The sequence below is a fragment of the Hetaerina americana genome, unplaced genomic scaffold (assembly GCF_022747635.1).
Source record: "Hetaerina americana unplaced genomic scaffold, ioHetAmer1.1.p SCAF_46, whole genome shotgun sequence".
Taxonomy (NCBI): Eukaryota; Metazoa; Arthropoda; class Insecta; order Odonata; family Calopterygidae; genus Hetaerina; species Hetaerina americana.
The window spans coordinates 1,895,324-1,907,474 of record NW_027287052.1 but is presented as its reverse complement, the minus strand read 5'-3'; the positions used below and the strand labels follow the sequence as shown (position 1 = coordinate 1,907,474).

General features: G+C 37.9%; 1 protein-coding gene and 1 long non-coding RNA gene across 2 annotated transcripts in view; both read left to right on the top strand.

Annotated features, from left to right (window-relative positions):
* The window catches only part of LOC139693315 (protein couch potato-like), a 280,979-nt gene extending 278,677 nt beyond the window's left edge, over positions 1–2,302 (top strand). Inside the window, exon 9 of the mRNA XM_071591430.1 lies at positions 2,256–2,302. The gene's annotated coding sequence lies outside the window, so the exon portion shown is untranslated. The remainder of the gene's footprint in view (positions 1–2,255) is intronic.
* A 124-nt stretch (positions 2,303–2,426) lies between these two features.
* On the top strand, positions 2,427–11,884 carry LOC139693326 (uncharacterized). Its single transcript, XR_011702039.1, has 2 exons — positions 2,427–2,557; positions 4,956–11,884. It is a non-coding gene; the product is annotated as an uncharacterized lncRNA (long non-coding RNA).
* The last annotated feature ends 267 nt before the right edge of the window (positions 11,885–12,151 follow it).

The following is a 12,151-nucleotide window of genomic DNA, read 5'->3' as shown; positions in this document are numbered from 1 at the left end:
ATCACTCTTCTTAATCCCTCATAACCTTACATCTACATCAATGCCCTGGGAGCCACTAAAAAGGTGTGTGGCAGGGGGTGCAGCACCAGGAGGAAAGGGTAAGGGATGAGGGGGTTAGGGTTTTTCAAATGGATGGGGTTAAGATGGAGGAACCTGCAAAAAATATATAAATACACTCGTATAGCCATGCGCAGTCCCTACCTTGTAGGTTAATACTTATTGTGTCGAGTTAACTCCTGGGGGATTTCAATTACAAGCATTCTGGTCTCTTATTGTTCTTGGAAAAAATGACATTTTAAACCTGTCAGTCTTGAAGTCAATCTTTCTAATCTTATATTCGTGATCCCTCCGCCCGTAATACGTTGGGGTTCGTATTATATTCTTAATGTCATCGGAAAAAGACCCATCTTTAAATGTTTTAATAAGTTTAATCTATAGTTTAAACCTTACTGCCTACAGCGTTCTATTGTCAGTTGCCGACACGATTTTCAATAGCCTCTCCAACGGCTCCCCCTTGCCCGTCCTCCGTTAGCAATGCCCAATTGCCCTTTCCCACCGCGGGGACAGCCCCTGTCTCTCACCTCGCCCTTTCCCTGGAAGACGACCTCCTTCGAATGAGGGCTCGCAGAGTAGCGCTCCGTCCGTGAGGTCAAGAGTGAGAATCTCGGGCTCGACACCTTGGTTCTCTCGATTGATGACACTCCAAGGGGATCCCAACGCTTCCCCCAACTAACTCTCCCTCCAAGTCTATCATCTGAGGGAGGCGGAAGGTTGATGTGTGCCTCTCATATATTTTCTAGACCTAATGTCCGCTTCAACGTTTGTGCCATTGCGTGAAGACTTTAGACTCTCCAATCAGTGCGTTCACACGTTTATGATTTTATGGATTCACATAGCCTCGAGTGAAGAAGACCCAAATGGAGACAATTTCAAACATTCACAAAAAGTTTTAAAATTTTTTGTCCCGGAATTTTGACATTTATATATATTTTTCACAAATACCACCTTTATGACGTCCACTAATTCTTAATACACCCTTGCATTTAATTTTACAAAGAATTGTAGTAAATAAATAAAAAGATTAACCAAAACACAAACGTAACTCACTTCGTTATTTCGGAGGTCTAAGCCACCTTCATCAGAGTGCAAGGAGTCACTATATATATATATATATATATATATATATATATATATATATATATATATATATATATATATATATATACGTATAGTGTACACATTTTACATATCCACCAGTTAAACTCATTCTGTTCGCATTCATTTTAGTTAACGATTTCAGAATATCCTATTGGAGATAACGGTATTTGGCACAAAAATAACACCTTTCGGCTAACTATTACCCAAGTACTCGCGCCTATGGGTGAAAATAAAAAATGAAAGATTGGCGTAATTATTAATCGTGATATAAATCTATGTGCCTGGCATATAAGCTTCGGTCCTTTGTTTACCAGCTAGGGTACATCATTAATTTCTGAAGTATGCCTCCTATGAGTCGCGGTTTCGTTCAGGCAAAGTCGTTTTTGAAATCGCAGCTTCGTCTGTAATGGAATAATTCGAAATTGAAGCCTCGTCAGCCTTGAGCGAAGATCTTTCTGGAAAAGTCTCATACACCAATGCTCATAGACCGTTATGATTTTGCCTGCAAACTGCTTCCTTCCGCTCTTCCATTACAATCACAGGCCTGCCACACCCTTCGATAGGCACTTCCATTTGGCTTGGATGTTGGAGTCAGCGTATCTACTTTGGGAGACTCTTCACCTCACCTCTTCAGCCTGCAGATCCTGCCATCACTCGTAGCTTGCAAATGCCTCAAGCCTTTGAATATGCGAACCCTCTCTCTTAGTGCTGCATCTTAACCTGCTTACCGATGTCGTTGATAGTATCTTGGACTTTTGATCTTCCCGAAGATCCAAACTCTTTCGACCCCAAAAGAGCGAGGACTTAAAATGTTGACGAACAAATAAATGTAATTATTTTTTCCTGCCCAATTCTTTCCATTGAGTAATCCTTACTCTTCGGGACTCCAATCCTCCATACTATTGGTTCCTGGTTCGTAAATAATTTGGCATGGTATATTTTGATAATGATGTACTTGTCTCACCGTGAATGTCGCAAATGTTTCATGTTCCCTTCGCGAGTCGCCTTCGCATCCGACCCCCAATCGGGAGTCAGTTGCGTTGCCGCACGCTGTCCGCATGCTCGCTAATGGTCCCCTCCTCTCTTCCCGTGAACAGCTTCCTCGGTTTCTGCCGCCTGGGGCTCATTCCGGACGGGAGCTGCATATCCCCGGGGGGCGGGGACGGCGCCTGGTGGGGGGAGGGAGGTGGAGGGGGAGGTGGGGGCACCGTGGGGCTGCCCACCCTCTAGGCGAACCCCAGCGCCGCACCACTGCGGGGTGAGGGGGCACAGTGCGAAGGCGGGACACTGCGAGGCCCCGGACGACATTCCTGCCCCCGCCCGCCACCACCCCGCGCCTCCTGGGGCCTTGGGGCCGCGGGGGAGCGCGGGGGACGGCGCTCGACGCGTCCTCGGCGAGGTGAGTCTTGGGCGTACAGAAAGTGAAACACGCCATCTTGTTGATTATCGGGATTCCGTATTTGTTGACATTATTGCCATGGATATAACTGGGGGAAATTATAATCAACCAAGTGAAAATAAGGTTTTATTAATGGAAAAAACTGCTCTGATTCCATTACTGAAGCTAAGAAACCTAATTTTCGGGACGTTTTCACAAGCTTTAATTTCATATCCCGAAACTGATCAAAATAACAGACACAGAGCATGATTTAATGGAATACGCGTGAGAACTCACTTTGTTAAGTTGTATGAAATGCATGCGTGAGCAGAGGCTATTGATGGATAGGATCTGTTGCATATCTTTGAGCAGTTTTCAAGGTAGATCTGGTGCACCAAAAATTAGAGAGATTCTTGACTTTTAGTTTTAATGTGTTAAATGTGGTGCCTTCTCCACAACACATGTGGTTCTCACAATAAATAAATCAATATACATTAGACTAGAAAAGAATAATAAAGGTTGGTCTAGCTCTCCCTATGGTGATACCTGCCGTTTACTGCGCTCTGTGGCCAGCTCACCGTTGATTTTTGGAGTTGCTATCTGGGCAGAGGAACCTAATGAATACTGGAGAAAAAGTCCATCAATGTTTTAATGTACTGAAAATAATTAGTGCATTCCTGGATGTGGTTCAGTAAATGTGGCTGGAGCAATTTCAGGAATGATGCCAGGTAAATTAAGACATGGAAATGGAAAAAAGTAGGTTATTTTTGCAGCCCAATTCAGATACTAGTAGAAATTTGCAGGCCAGTGAATATCTAAAGGCCAGTTTGGAGGAATAGGAATCAATGTGAGGTAACTTATCAAAAGGCCAGTGAATGCATTAGCTGAATCCCAGTGTTAAGGAGTGAGTCTAGCCATAATGAGTGGTGAACTATTCCCTGACATTAGGACAAGGATGTTTTCAGAAGTCTTTGTTCAGATACAAGTATGCAGAAATGCCATGTTACGTGGAATGTAGTGGTGAGGAGGGAGATGAGCATGCCTTTTCCATTGCTCATCATTCCAGTGTGGATAGAGAGAAGCACACCCGGGCAATATTTAAAGGAGACTCTCAGGTCAGAAGGCATCGTTAGTTATAATGATGTCAAGGGGGAATTGGAATGCAGTCAATAACTATGTGTCTTGAGTCCTGAAAGCTCAAATGCACTAGAGGAAATGGTGATCCAAGCCACATTGCATCTGAAAGAAATTATGGGTGTAGGACTGCCACAGGGAAGAGTACGAGCTAAGACCTCCGTCCATGCCATAGTGCTTAGCTGATAATCCTGCTGAAGATTCATTATACATATGTCAGGAGCCAAGGGCAGGTGGTTCAGTGGGTGAGAGAACGTTCCACACTCCTCAGCACACAAGCTCCAAAGAGTTTGGGGTTCTTTATATCTTTGCTTCCAATTTCCACCGTCACTTAAATAAAAACATGCATATATGGCCATGTATTCATTTTATAGAAAGACCTCCATGTCATGCACAAAATTGATTTGTGCATGTAAATGTCATTTAAACGTTTTAGGAACTAATGGTCATTCATCATCATGCATTCATTTTAAGATTTCCACTCAATAGTTATTATGAGATTTCAAGAGGTTTTTTGTCAGAAATCATGCAGTTACACACCATAGCTAAAAAAACTCCTTTGCCATAATGACCCCATCGGAATGGACCCCGTGGTGTGTAATAAAAAAATATCATTCTCTTATGGATCATATTCCTCCTAAGCAAGACAGAATGTGTTGGTTAGAACTTTAATATAGGTACCTACTTTTAGTTACTAATAGATAGATGAAATGCATGTTACAAATAACACTGGGAGAATTTTATAATTGTACATTTATATTTGTACTCAGAAGTTGAGGTATCAAAAGCCAAACAGGTGATATTTTTTCCACCATAAATTATTACAAGATTCAATAAGGCAATTTAATAATAAGTAATGGAGATCTAATAATAAATACTATTTGATAATTTGGATTTGTAATTGGGTGATTGATCAAATTTGTTTTAACTCTGGATTGCCTTTCTTTTATTTATATAGTGTCATAATTAACCTTTCTGAACTGACTCTTACTTATGGTGTCATGATGAATCTTTTTGAAATGGTTCAAATTGAGTCTGATGGGTTCAAAATTCTTGGCTCCATGTGGAATATATATTATGTGCTTAGTTTTGTGTGTCTTGAGTTGATTTCAACCTCTCAAACCATCCTGAGATGCATGATGTCTTAAATATCATTACTTGCTGATTCATTAATAAGGTCACTCTATAGATTTAACAGTGAGCAATTAAAAGTGCTTCCTTTTCAATGAAATCTTTTTTTTTAATATTGCCATTTAATATGAAATCACAATCTTTCTCATTTCAGTTAGTAATGACGAATTCTGCTGAAAATGGGACAATCTTAGAAACATTTGTAAAACTCAAGAGTTTTGAAAGGGAGGATTGGTTATTTAGCTGCATCAAAGACTTATTGTCCCAAATCTTATGTTGATATAAGCCCATGCAAGTTTGGGACACATGGTTGGTGTAATGAGGTTCCTAAAACCATGATGATGGATTCCAAGATGCAATCAGAGAAGTCCTTGGTTTCACGATTGCCTCAAGTGAAGCTGTCTGCAAGGAGTCAACTAAAGTGATCCTTCCCAGAGCTGTGCGTCACAGCAACGTACATTGTCATCTCCAAGAAGCACACTTGAGAGAGAAGCAAGCACTTCACCGAGGGAACAATGCAGAGGAGGCCGTTTGGCACATCAGGCGGGCATGGTGGGTGACGGCACCAAAATGGTGTCCATGTGTGTGTTCTTTGATGGTCACAAATGTATCACCCAAGGTGCACCAAGGCATTTCATCCTTTTGCCAATTTAGATTGCAAAAAAAAGAAAGAATCCTCTTGAAAATTTCTTGCCAAATTAATAGGACAGTTGTCAAGATGGCAACATGTCACAACAGCAATAAGATCAAAGTTTGATCAGTACCTCATTTGAATCCCTCATGGAAAGATTTGAAACATCCCATTGGATGGAAATGCTTTTGCATTTTGGAGTGTCTGAAAGACAATCATTTAGAATGAAAATGACTGTTCTCTATGCATTTGTTGTATTAAGGGTAGGGTTTCCAAACTACTCTCACAATATGGCAAGAGCTGCCTCATGACTGAGTCTGTAAGAGGTAGGGAACTTTACTTAACAGCCAACAGGATAAGGTTTTGAGACCATTGATGCCACTTGCTGGGTGAACTCAATAAAAGAGATTGGCAGTGGCATTGCTATTGGCTGTCATTGAGGTCAAGGTGTCTATTACTAGAAAAAGATAATGCCATGAGTCGTGAGATTTGGAGGCTTTGGGTTGTTGGGTATTGTAGCTGAAGGGTTTTGTGAAGGATTTCTCTTTACCAAAGGTGCCCTATAAAAAACTTGAGCTCTTTTTATGTTCTCTACTTTGATAATAAAATACCTTTTCATGATGAAAGACTTAGAGGAAGTAAGTTAAAAATTTGGTAGATAAACATTTAATAATTAGAAGCAGCATCATTAGTCTGTTGATTTGTTCATGGTTAAAACTCAATAAGGTGATTAGTGAGTAAATATTAATTAACATATGTAAACATATATTTAATACATAGAAAGAGATTTTTTGACTTGGAACTCAACCATGTGGTTGAAATGCCATGAACACTTGAATGATTTTGGAAAAATAGGGTGAATTTGTTTGATAAAAAATCTTGCGAAAGTATTTAGTTAAATGAGAGCTTAATATATATATATATATATCACTGCTAAAGCCTTTCGTTGATAGGCAGACTTATCATAATACCAAAAGTAAATGGTATACTATGTTTACAATGCATGTGCTTTAATTTTTTGAAATATAGCAATAACATGGGTTTGAAGACAATTAATACATGAAGTTAAATAGCAGAAATGGAGTATAAAGAAACTCACTACAATGAAGAGACAGGAGTCTTATATTTTATCTTGGCTCTCCACAAAATCATGAACAATTCTCTTCTTTAGCCTCATTTTTTGCATGTGCCTGAAGGCAGATTTAAGTGAAAAATATTTGATGGAGTTTATATAACAATAGATGAAAAAAATTAAGAATGACAGTGATGGTATATTTTGAAGACTAAGATACAAAGGAATTTTTTTCAATATTAATAAACCATTTTTAAAATGTTTTAACCAAACTAACAAGCGCCTACAATACGGGTTTTTATCAGAAGAGGGAGAGAGGGGGCCCAGCCCGCACTGGGCATCGGCATGGCCAGGCATACAATTGGGTGCGCAGAGCACGCACAGAGATGCATTGCATCAGGGGATGTTTGCTTGAACGTGCGGGGGTCTTGCAATCCCCTCTGTGGTCACTTGCGCAAGATTCCATTCCAGCTCCCAAGGCTTAGCTACTCTGCCTGCGCCACACAAGCCGAGGAACATATCACTTTGAACCATATCAAAAAAAGTAAATAAGTACTGTCGAACAAAATATCAGCCATCCATCCTTCAAACTTTACCACTTGTATGATGCTGCTGCTGTTCTCCAATGTGATTAATGAATAGTGTTTCATGAATAAAATTGCAAGAGATTAAGAGAAGTAATCAGGATCAGTTAAACAAGAGTCTGTGACCAAGCAGGCTGTCTGATGTGTTGTTGTAAATAGATGTCAGGCGTTTTCATTTGTGGGAGTGCTTGTGTTTGCGTGTGACCGTGTGTGGCTGTGTGTGTGTTTGAGTGTCTGCCTGCATCTCCTTGTAGGGGGTAGGTTGATTGAGCATGATTTGAAAGGAACCAAGGGTTTTTTTCTAAAGGGAAGAATTGATGTAGCATTGTCAAAACATTATTTTTCCTGTGCCTAGACTTTAGAGTCTCAGAGGAGGAGGGAAATGTTGTTATCATTAGTAATGTCATAGGAAGCCACATGCCCAGAAGGTGATAGTGGCCCAAAAGTAAACATGTGCTCAGCGCAGATCTTGTTTAATTTTCATTTAACCTGAGCAAGATCAGCAGGAATTTGTTCTTTGAAGGAGGCAGCCCCACCGTGCCGAGGCTTTATTTATTCTTAGTGAGAGAGTTGAGGGAAAAAAAGGGCTTTTAAGGGAAATTGCTTTCAAAAAATATAAGTGAATCCTGTAGTGTGTTACTAAAAATATTATTATAGCAATTAAAATGTAAGGTAGAATCAATGAGTCCAGAAGTTAATATGTACTTGGAAAAATTAATAGTTTTGTCTTACTAGTTGCTTTTTGTGTAAAGTTTGATGTGATATTTATGACAAAAGAAGAAGCAAGAAAAATTTGTTAATGAGAAACTTGTGAAGATTCTTTTTGGTGATTGGGTTTGCGACTCATGGAGGGACGTTAGGGTTTATCACTTCCTTCTTATTTGGCTTGCTCTATGGTGCCTCTTTGGGCACGAAGGTGTTTTGACCTCTGACCAAGTGATGATGACTAGGTGTTGAAAAAGTGTTGACTAGTATTTATTTCATCAAATTGTTATTTTTGTAATGTTAGGAGTAAGAAGAAGGTTTGGCTGTAGTAGGTACTTCAAATTAGACACAAAAGAATACATGAACATTATGAGGTGTTTTACACCCATCAACTATTCCTCTCCAAGCAATTGATCAAAGCACTTGCAAAACTGATTCTATTTTTTGTGGGAAACCTCATTTATTCTTTGTTGTGTATTTATCAAAAACTATTTACTATAGAATGCATTCTACATGGGAGGCAAGAGTCCTCTCTATGTAACTTGTTGAGAGAAATGATTCACGGGCATTCGGAATGCATCCAATGTGGATGCCAAAGATTACATCATACACAAACACACACACACACACACTTCACAATGTTTTGTTTCATCTCTGGTCACTTAAAAATTTATGATAGGCTTGACTAGATTCTTGAGAAGAAATTTTTAGAAAATTATTCAGAGGGCTCAGTAAAATCTTGAAGATTTAAACATTTTTCTTGTATTAAGAAAACTAAATAATGAGACCTTTTAATGTCCCCCATGGAAGCCAGCCTTACCCTGCCACCAATTTTATATTGAGGGAGTCTGCAGAATCCATTTGCATCATCTTCAAAGCAGCGCATCTGTAATGATGACCAAGTGTATAATTTGGGTGTTGGAAAAAGAAAATTTAGGAACATTAGTGAATCAAAATGATCACCACTAGAGTTGTGGATTAAATTTTCCCCATATAATGATTAACATTCTATTGCAGTGAAAGACTTGGGCTTTTGAAGCTGATTGCAAATAGATTGTTGTTTTTTGACATAATCCGTCCATTGTTGGTCTCTGGTGAAAGACAACATTTAAAAAATGCAGCTCAATGCTTGTGAAAGAATATCTCATATCCATAATTGAAAGCGAGTGGAATCCTTCTCCATCTCTTTCTCTTTACGTAATACACGTGTGAAAATGAATACATATCAGCTTTTAAATATAAATATATATATATATAAATTGTTAACATGCAATCCGAACCTTGTACTTTATAATCATTTTGATTTTGGAGCTACTTGTCTTTGTCTTAAAAAGTAGATTTGCGGAAGGGCTCAAGGGTGAACTTTTATTAGCAAAAATTGTAGTAAAAAAATAAATGATTTCTTCAGACATAGAGTAGTTCCTTGCTGTCATCAGGTGGAAGCCTTTCTTTTAAAAAAGGTGTCAAAGGGAAACTGAATGCTCTTTTAGAGAGATGACAAATTTATGTGACGAATTAGTCTCTATATAAACATATACACATATAAATGTATGTCTCTGAAGTGTTACATATCACAGGGTGTCAAGTGTGAAACATGTGTATCAAAAAAGGTCAGAGAGAGATAGATAGATGGATAGATCCTGCTCCTGAACATGAAAAAAATGGCAGGGAAACAATCCAATGTTTAAAAAGAAATGACAATGTTGCAAACCAAAAGACACATAAAAGTCTGTTGTGTAATATTAAGATTTGAGACCGTGCTGTGTTTTCGACTTGGGGAAAAAATCTGTTGCCTTAGTATCGCTTCTGTGTGCGTGCATGTTGTATGCAAGTGGAACTGATTACATATATAATGATACAAATGAATATGTCTACAAAAAGAAAAGGAGTAAGCCTTTTACATAAATTTATTTACTAAATGGAAGATTTGGTATTTGATAGTTCACAAAATTGTTTTACTGTTAACTTTGGAAGCAATTGTTATGACTGACTGTCAATAGGAGTCAAGCACTGACTTACTAGATGTTGGGTGATTTGAAATGCATTTGAAAAGCTTTTAAAACCTGCATCCATGATCATTAATAATTTGTGCAATGATTTGATGAGCTTATCACATCTCAAATCTAGCTCTAGTGTATGTCCATTCATTTCCTTTATTTATGAACCAAATTACTCAATCGTGTTTTTTTACTCATGTTCTCTCCTCTGTGGTCCATTTTAATTTTAAGTTGGCATTTAATGCCAGTCTTAACATGTTATCTGATTGTTCCTCCTTGCCATCAAACACATTATATCTTTGTGAGTGTAAATTGAAAACTTTTAGCCAGCATTGATTATTTATTTTATAATTTTGGTTTACCGCGAGGGTGAAGTGTATGTGTATTATAGATGAAGTAACCAAGTTTTTACCAAAGAGCCAGACCAAAATGATCACCCTCGCCACATCTTTGTATATGTTTTTATATTCCCTTGCCATTAAAAAAAAAAAAGACAGGTGAGAATTTTATTGCTCTTGAGCCAATTTTGCTAGCTGCAGGAATCATGTGATACCTATATAATAAATGTATATATTTACAATCCATGGTGAGGCTGATCGGAGAGGGGGGGTGTGGAATGCAGAACTTGCCACAACTCAAAGAAAATCGCCTTTTTCCTCCTCAAGTACTGCTCTTTTTTAAGTTTTATTGTATGAGCGACAAAGGTGGGAGGGAGTGTGAAGCGAGGGAGGAGAAGATTGTCGAGGCAGACAATCAATATGCCAATTATGCAATTGAAACACCACTTATAAACATATCAATTGAAACTATGTGCCCCACTCAATTGTATTCTTTGAGATTGTGTTGAATATGAAATTATACAATGTTGATACAAAGATGTATTAAAAATGTGAATGGAAATGTAGATTTTGATGAAAAATATTGGGCTGCAAATTTGATGATGATGAAATTGTAATCATGGTAAGGGAGTTAAGTAATACTTCATTTTCTAAGCTATTATTATTATTTTTATTACTAAGATAATTATTATTATAACTAAGACTTTTAGCGATAAGAGGGATTTTAAGTTTGTTGACAGACAAAGGAAGACAGTTTATTGACCATTGTATGATTGTGTCTTTGTCAGTACGAGTGTGGCTGTGTCTGTAACTTTTCAGCAGTGGTATCAAAGGGTAGTGATGGTTTATTTCATAAGTCCCCCATACTTACATCAATGGAGTATGTACATACTGAGTTCAGTTCTTCCCCCACACCTACTTAAGTGTTTTTATGTGATGTACTTCATCAGATAGGTACTGTTGATTGTTTAAACTCTGTTCCCGGTATCTTGCATGCATTACAAAATTTTACATAAGGTGTGCAAAGTAGTCAATCAATAAATTTGTAAAGGTTTTAATGAGATGCTTTTTTGTAAACCTTCAATTTGTAGTGGCCTTGGGCATTTCCCACCATCTAGACTTTGTTTACTTGAGATGCGTGTGTGTAATAAATATTTTTGTGATTGGTGATTAAGATATTTTAAATAGATATTTGCTCTATATAAAAACAGATATCTCTGCTAAACTCTGTCGCCTTTTTGAGTAATATGATTTGAATGATACGCCTCTAGACAAATTTCCTTTTTTGAAAACCAAGCATTCATGATGGTGATGACGAGAGAGGAAGTAGGAGGGGGTTAGATTTCAAGTGTACGAAGGGAAGAATCATTATAATAATGCATGAACCTAGAAAGTGATTATTTTTCATTTGGGGGAATAATTTTATTGCTCACAGATGATCCATATACATAGTACATGCCCAGGTAAATTGAGTTTCTTTTTAAAAGCAGATGTCCTGATGATGATATGTGATGCTAGTCATGTGAGAAGTGTTACTAATGGCCACATCAACTGCCGTGGTCTCCAATATCCTGTGTTCAAAATTATTCTGATTAGAAATCTTTCCAGTGGTTGTGTGACTACCCCAAGTAAATTTGTTGTATGTTTAACATTATTATTATTATTATCACTATCATTAACATTATCATTAGATGAAATAAAATTGTATAGGGTCCAAGAGTGACAATGGGGAAAATAAACAAGAAATAAAATTCCATTTGTGGTTGTGTTATTTACTAAAGTCCCAGAGGAGTCATTCCCAGAGTGGAATGCATTCATGGTATTCAATGTGCATTAAGTGCAATGATTATAAGAGAGTTCGCTAAATGGGACTTTGTGCTGTAGCTTTGAAAGGTCATTTGAAAGCCCATTATTGTAATGATTCAAAAAATAGAATGCTCCTTGTGTTGTAGCGACAGTAAATGAAATGCTGGATTATGTTGCGGATGTTATGGAGAAAAATAATAAATTTTATTGACACACT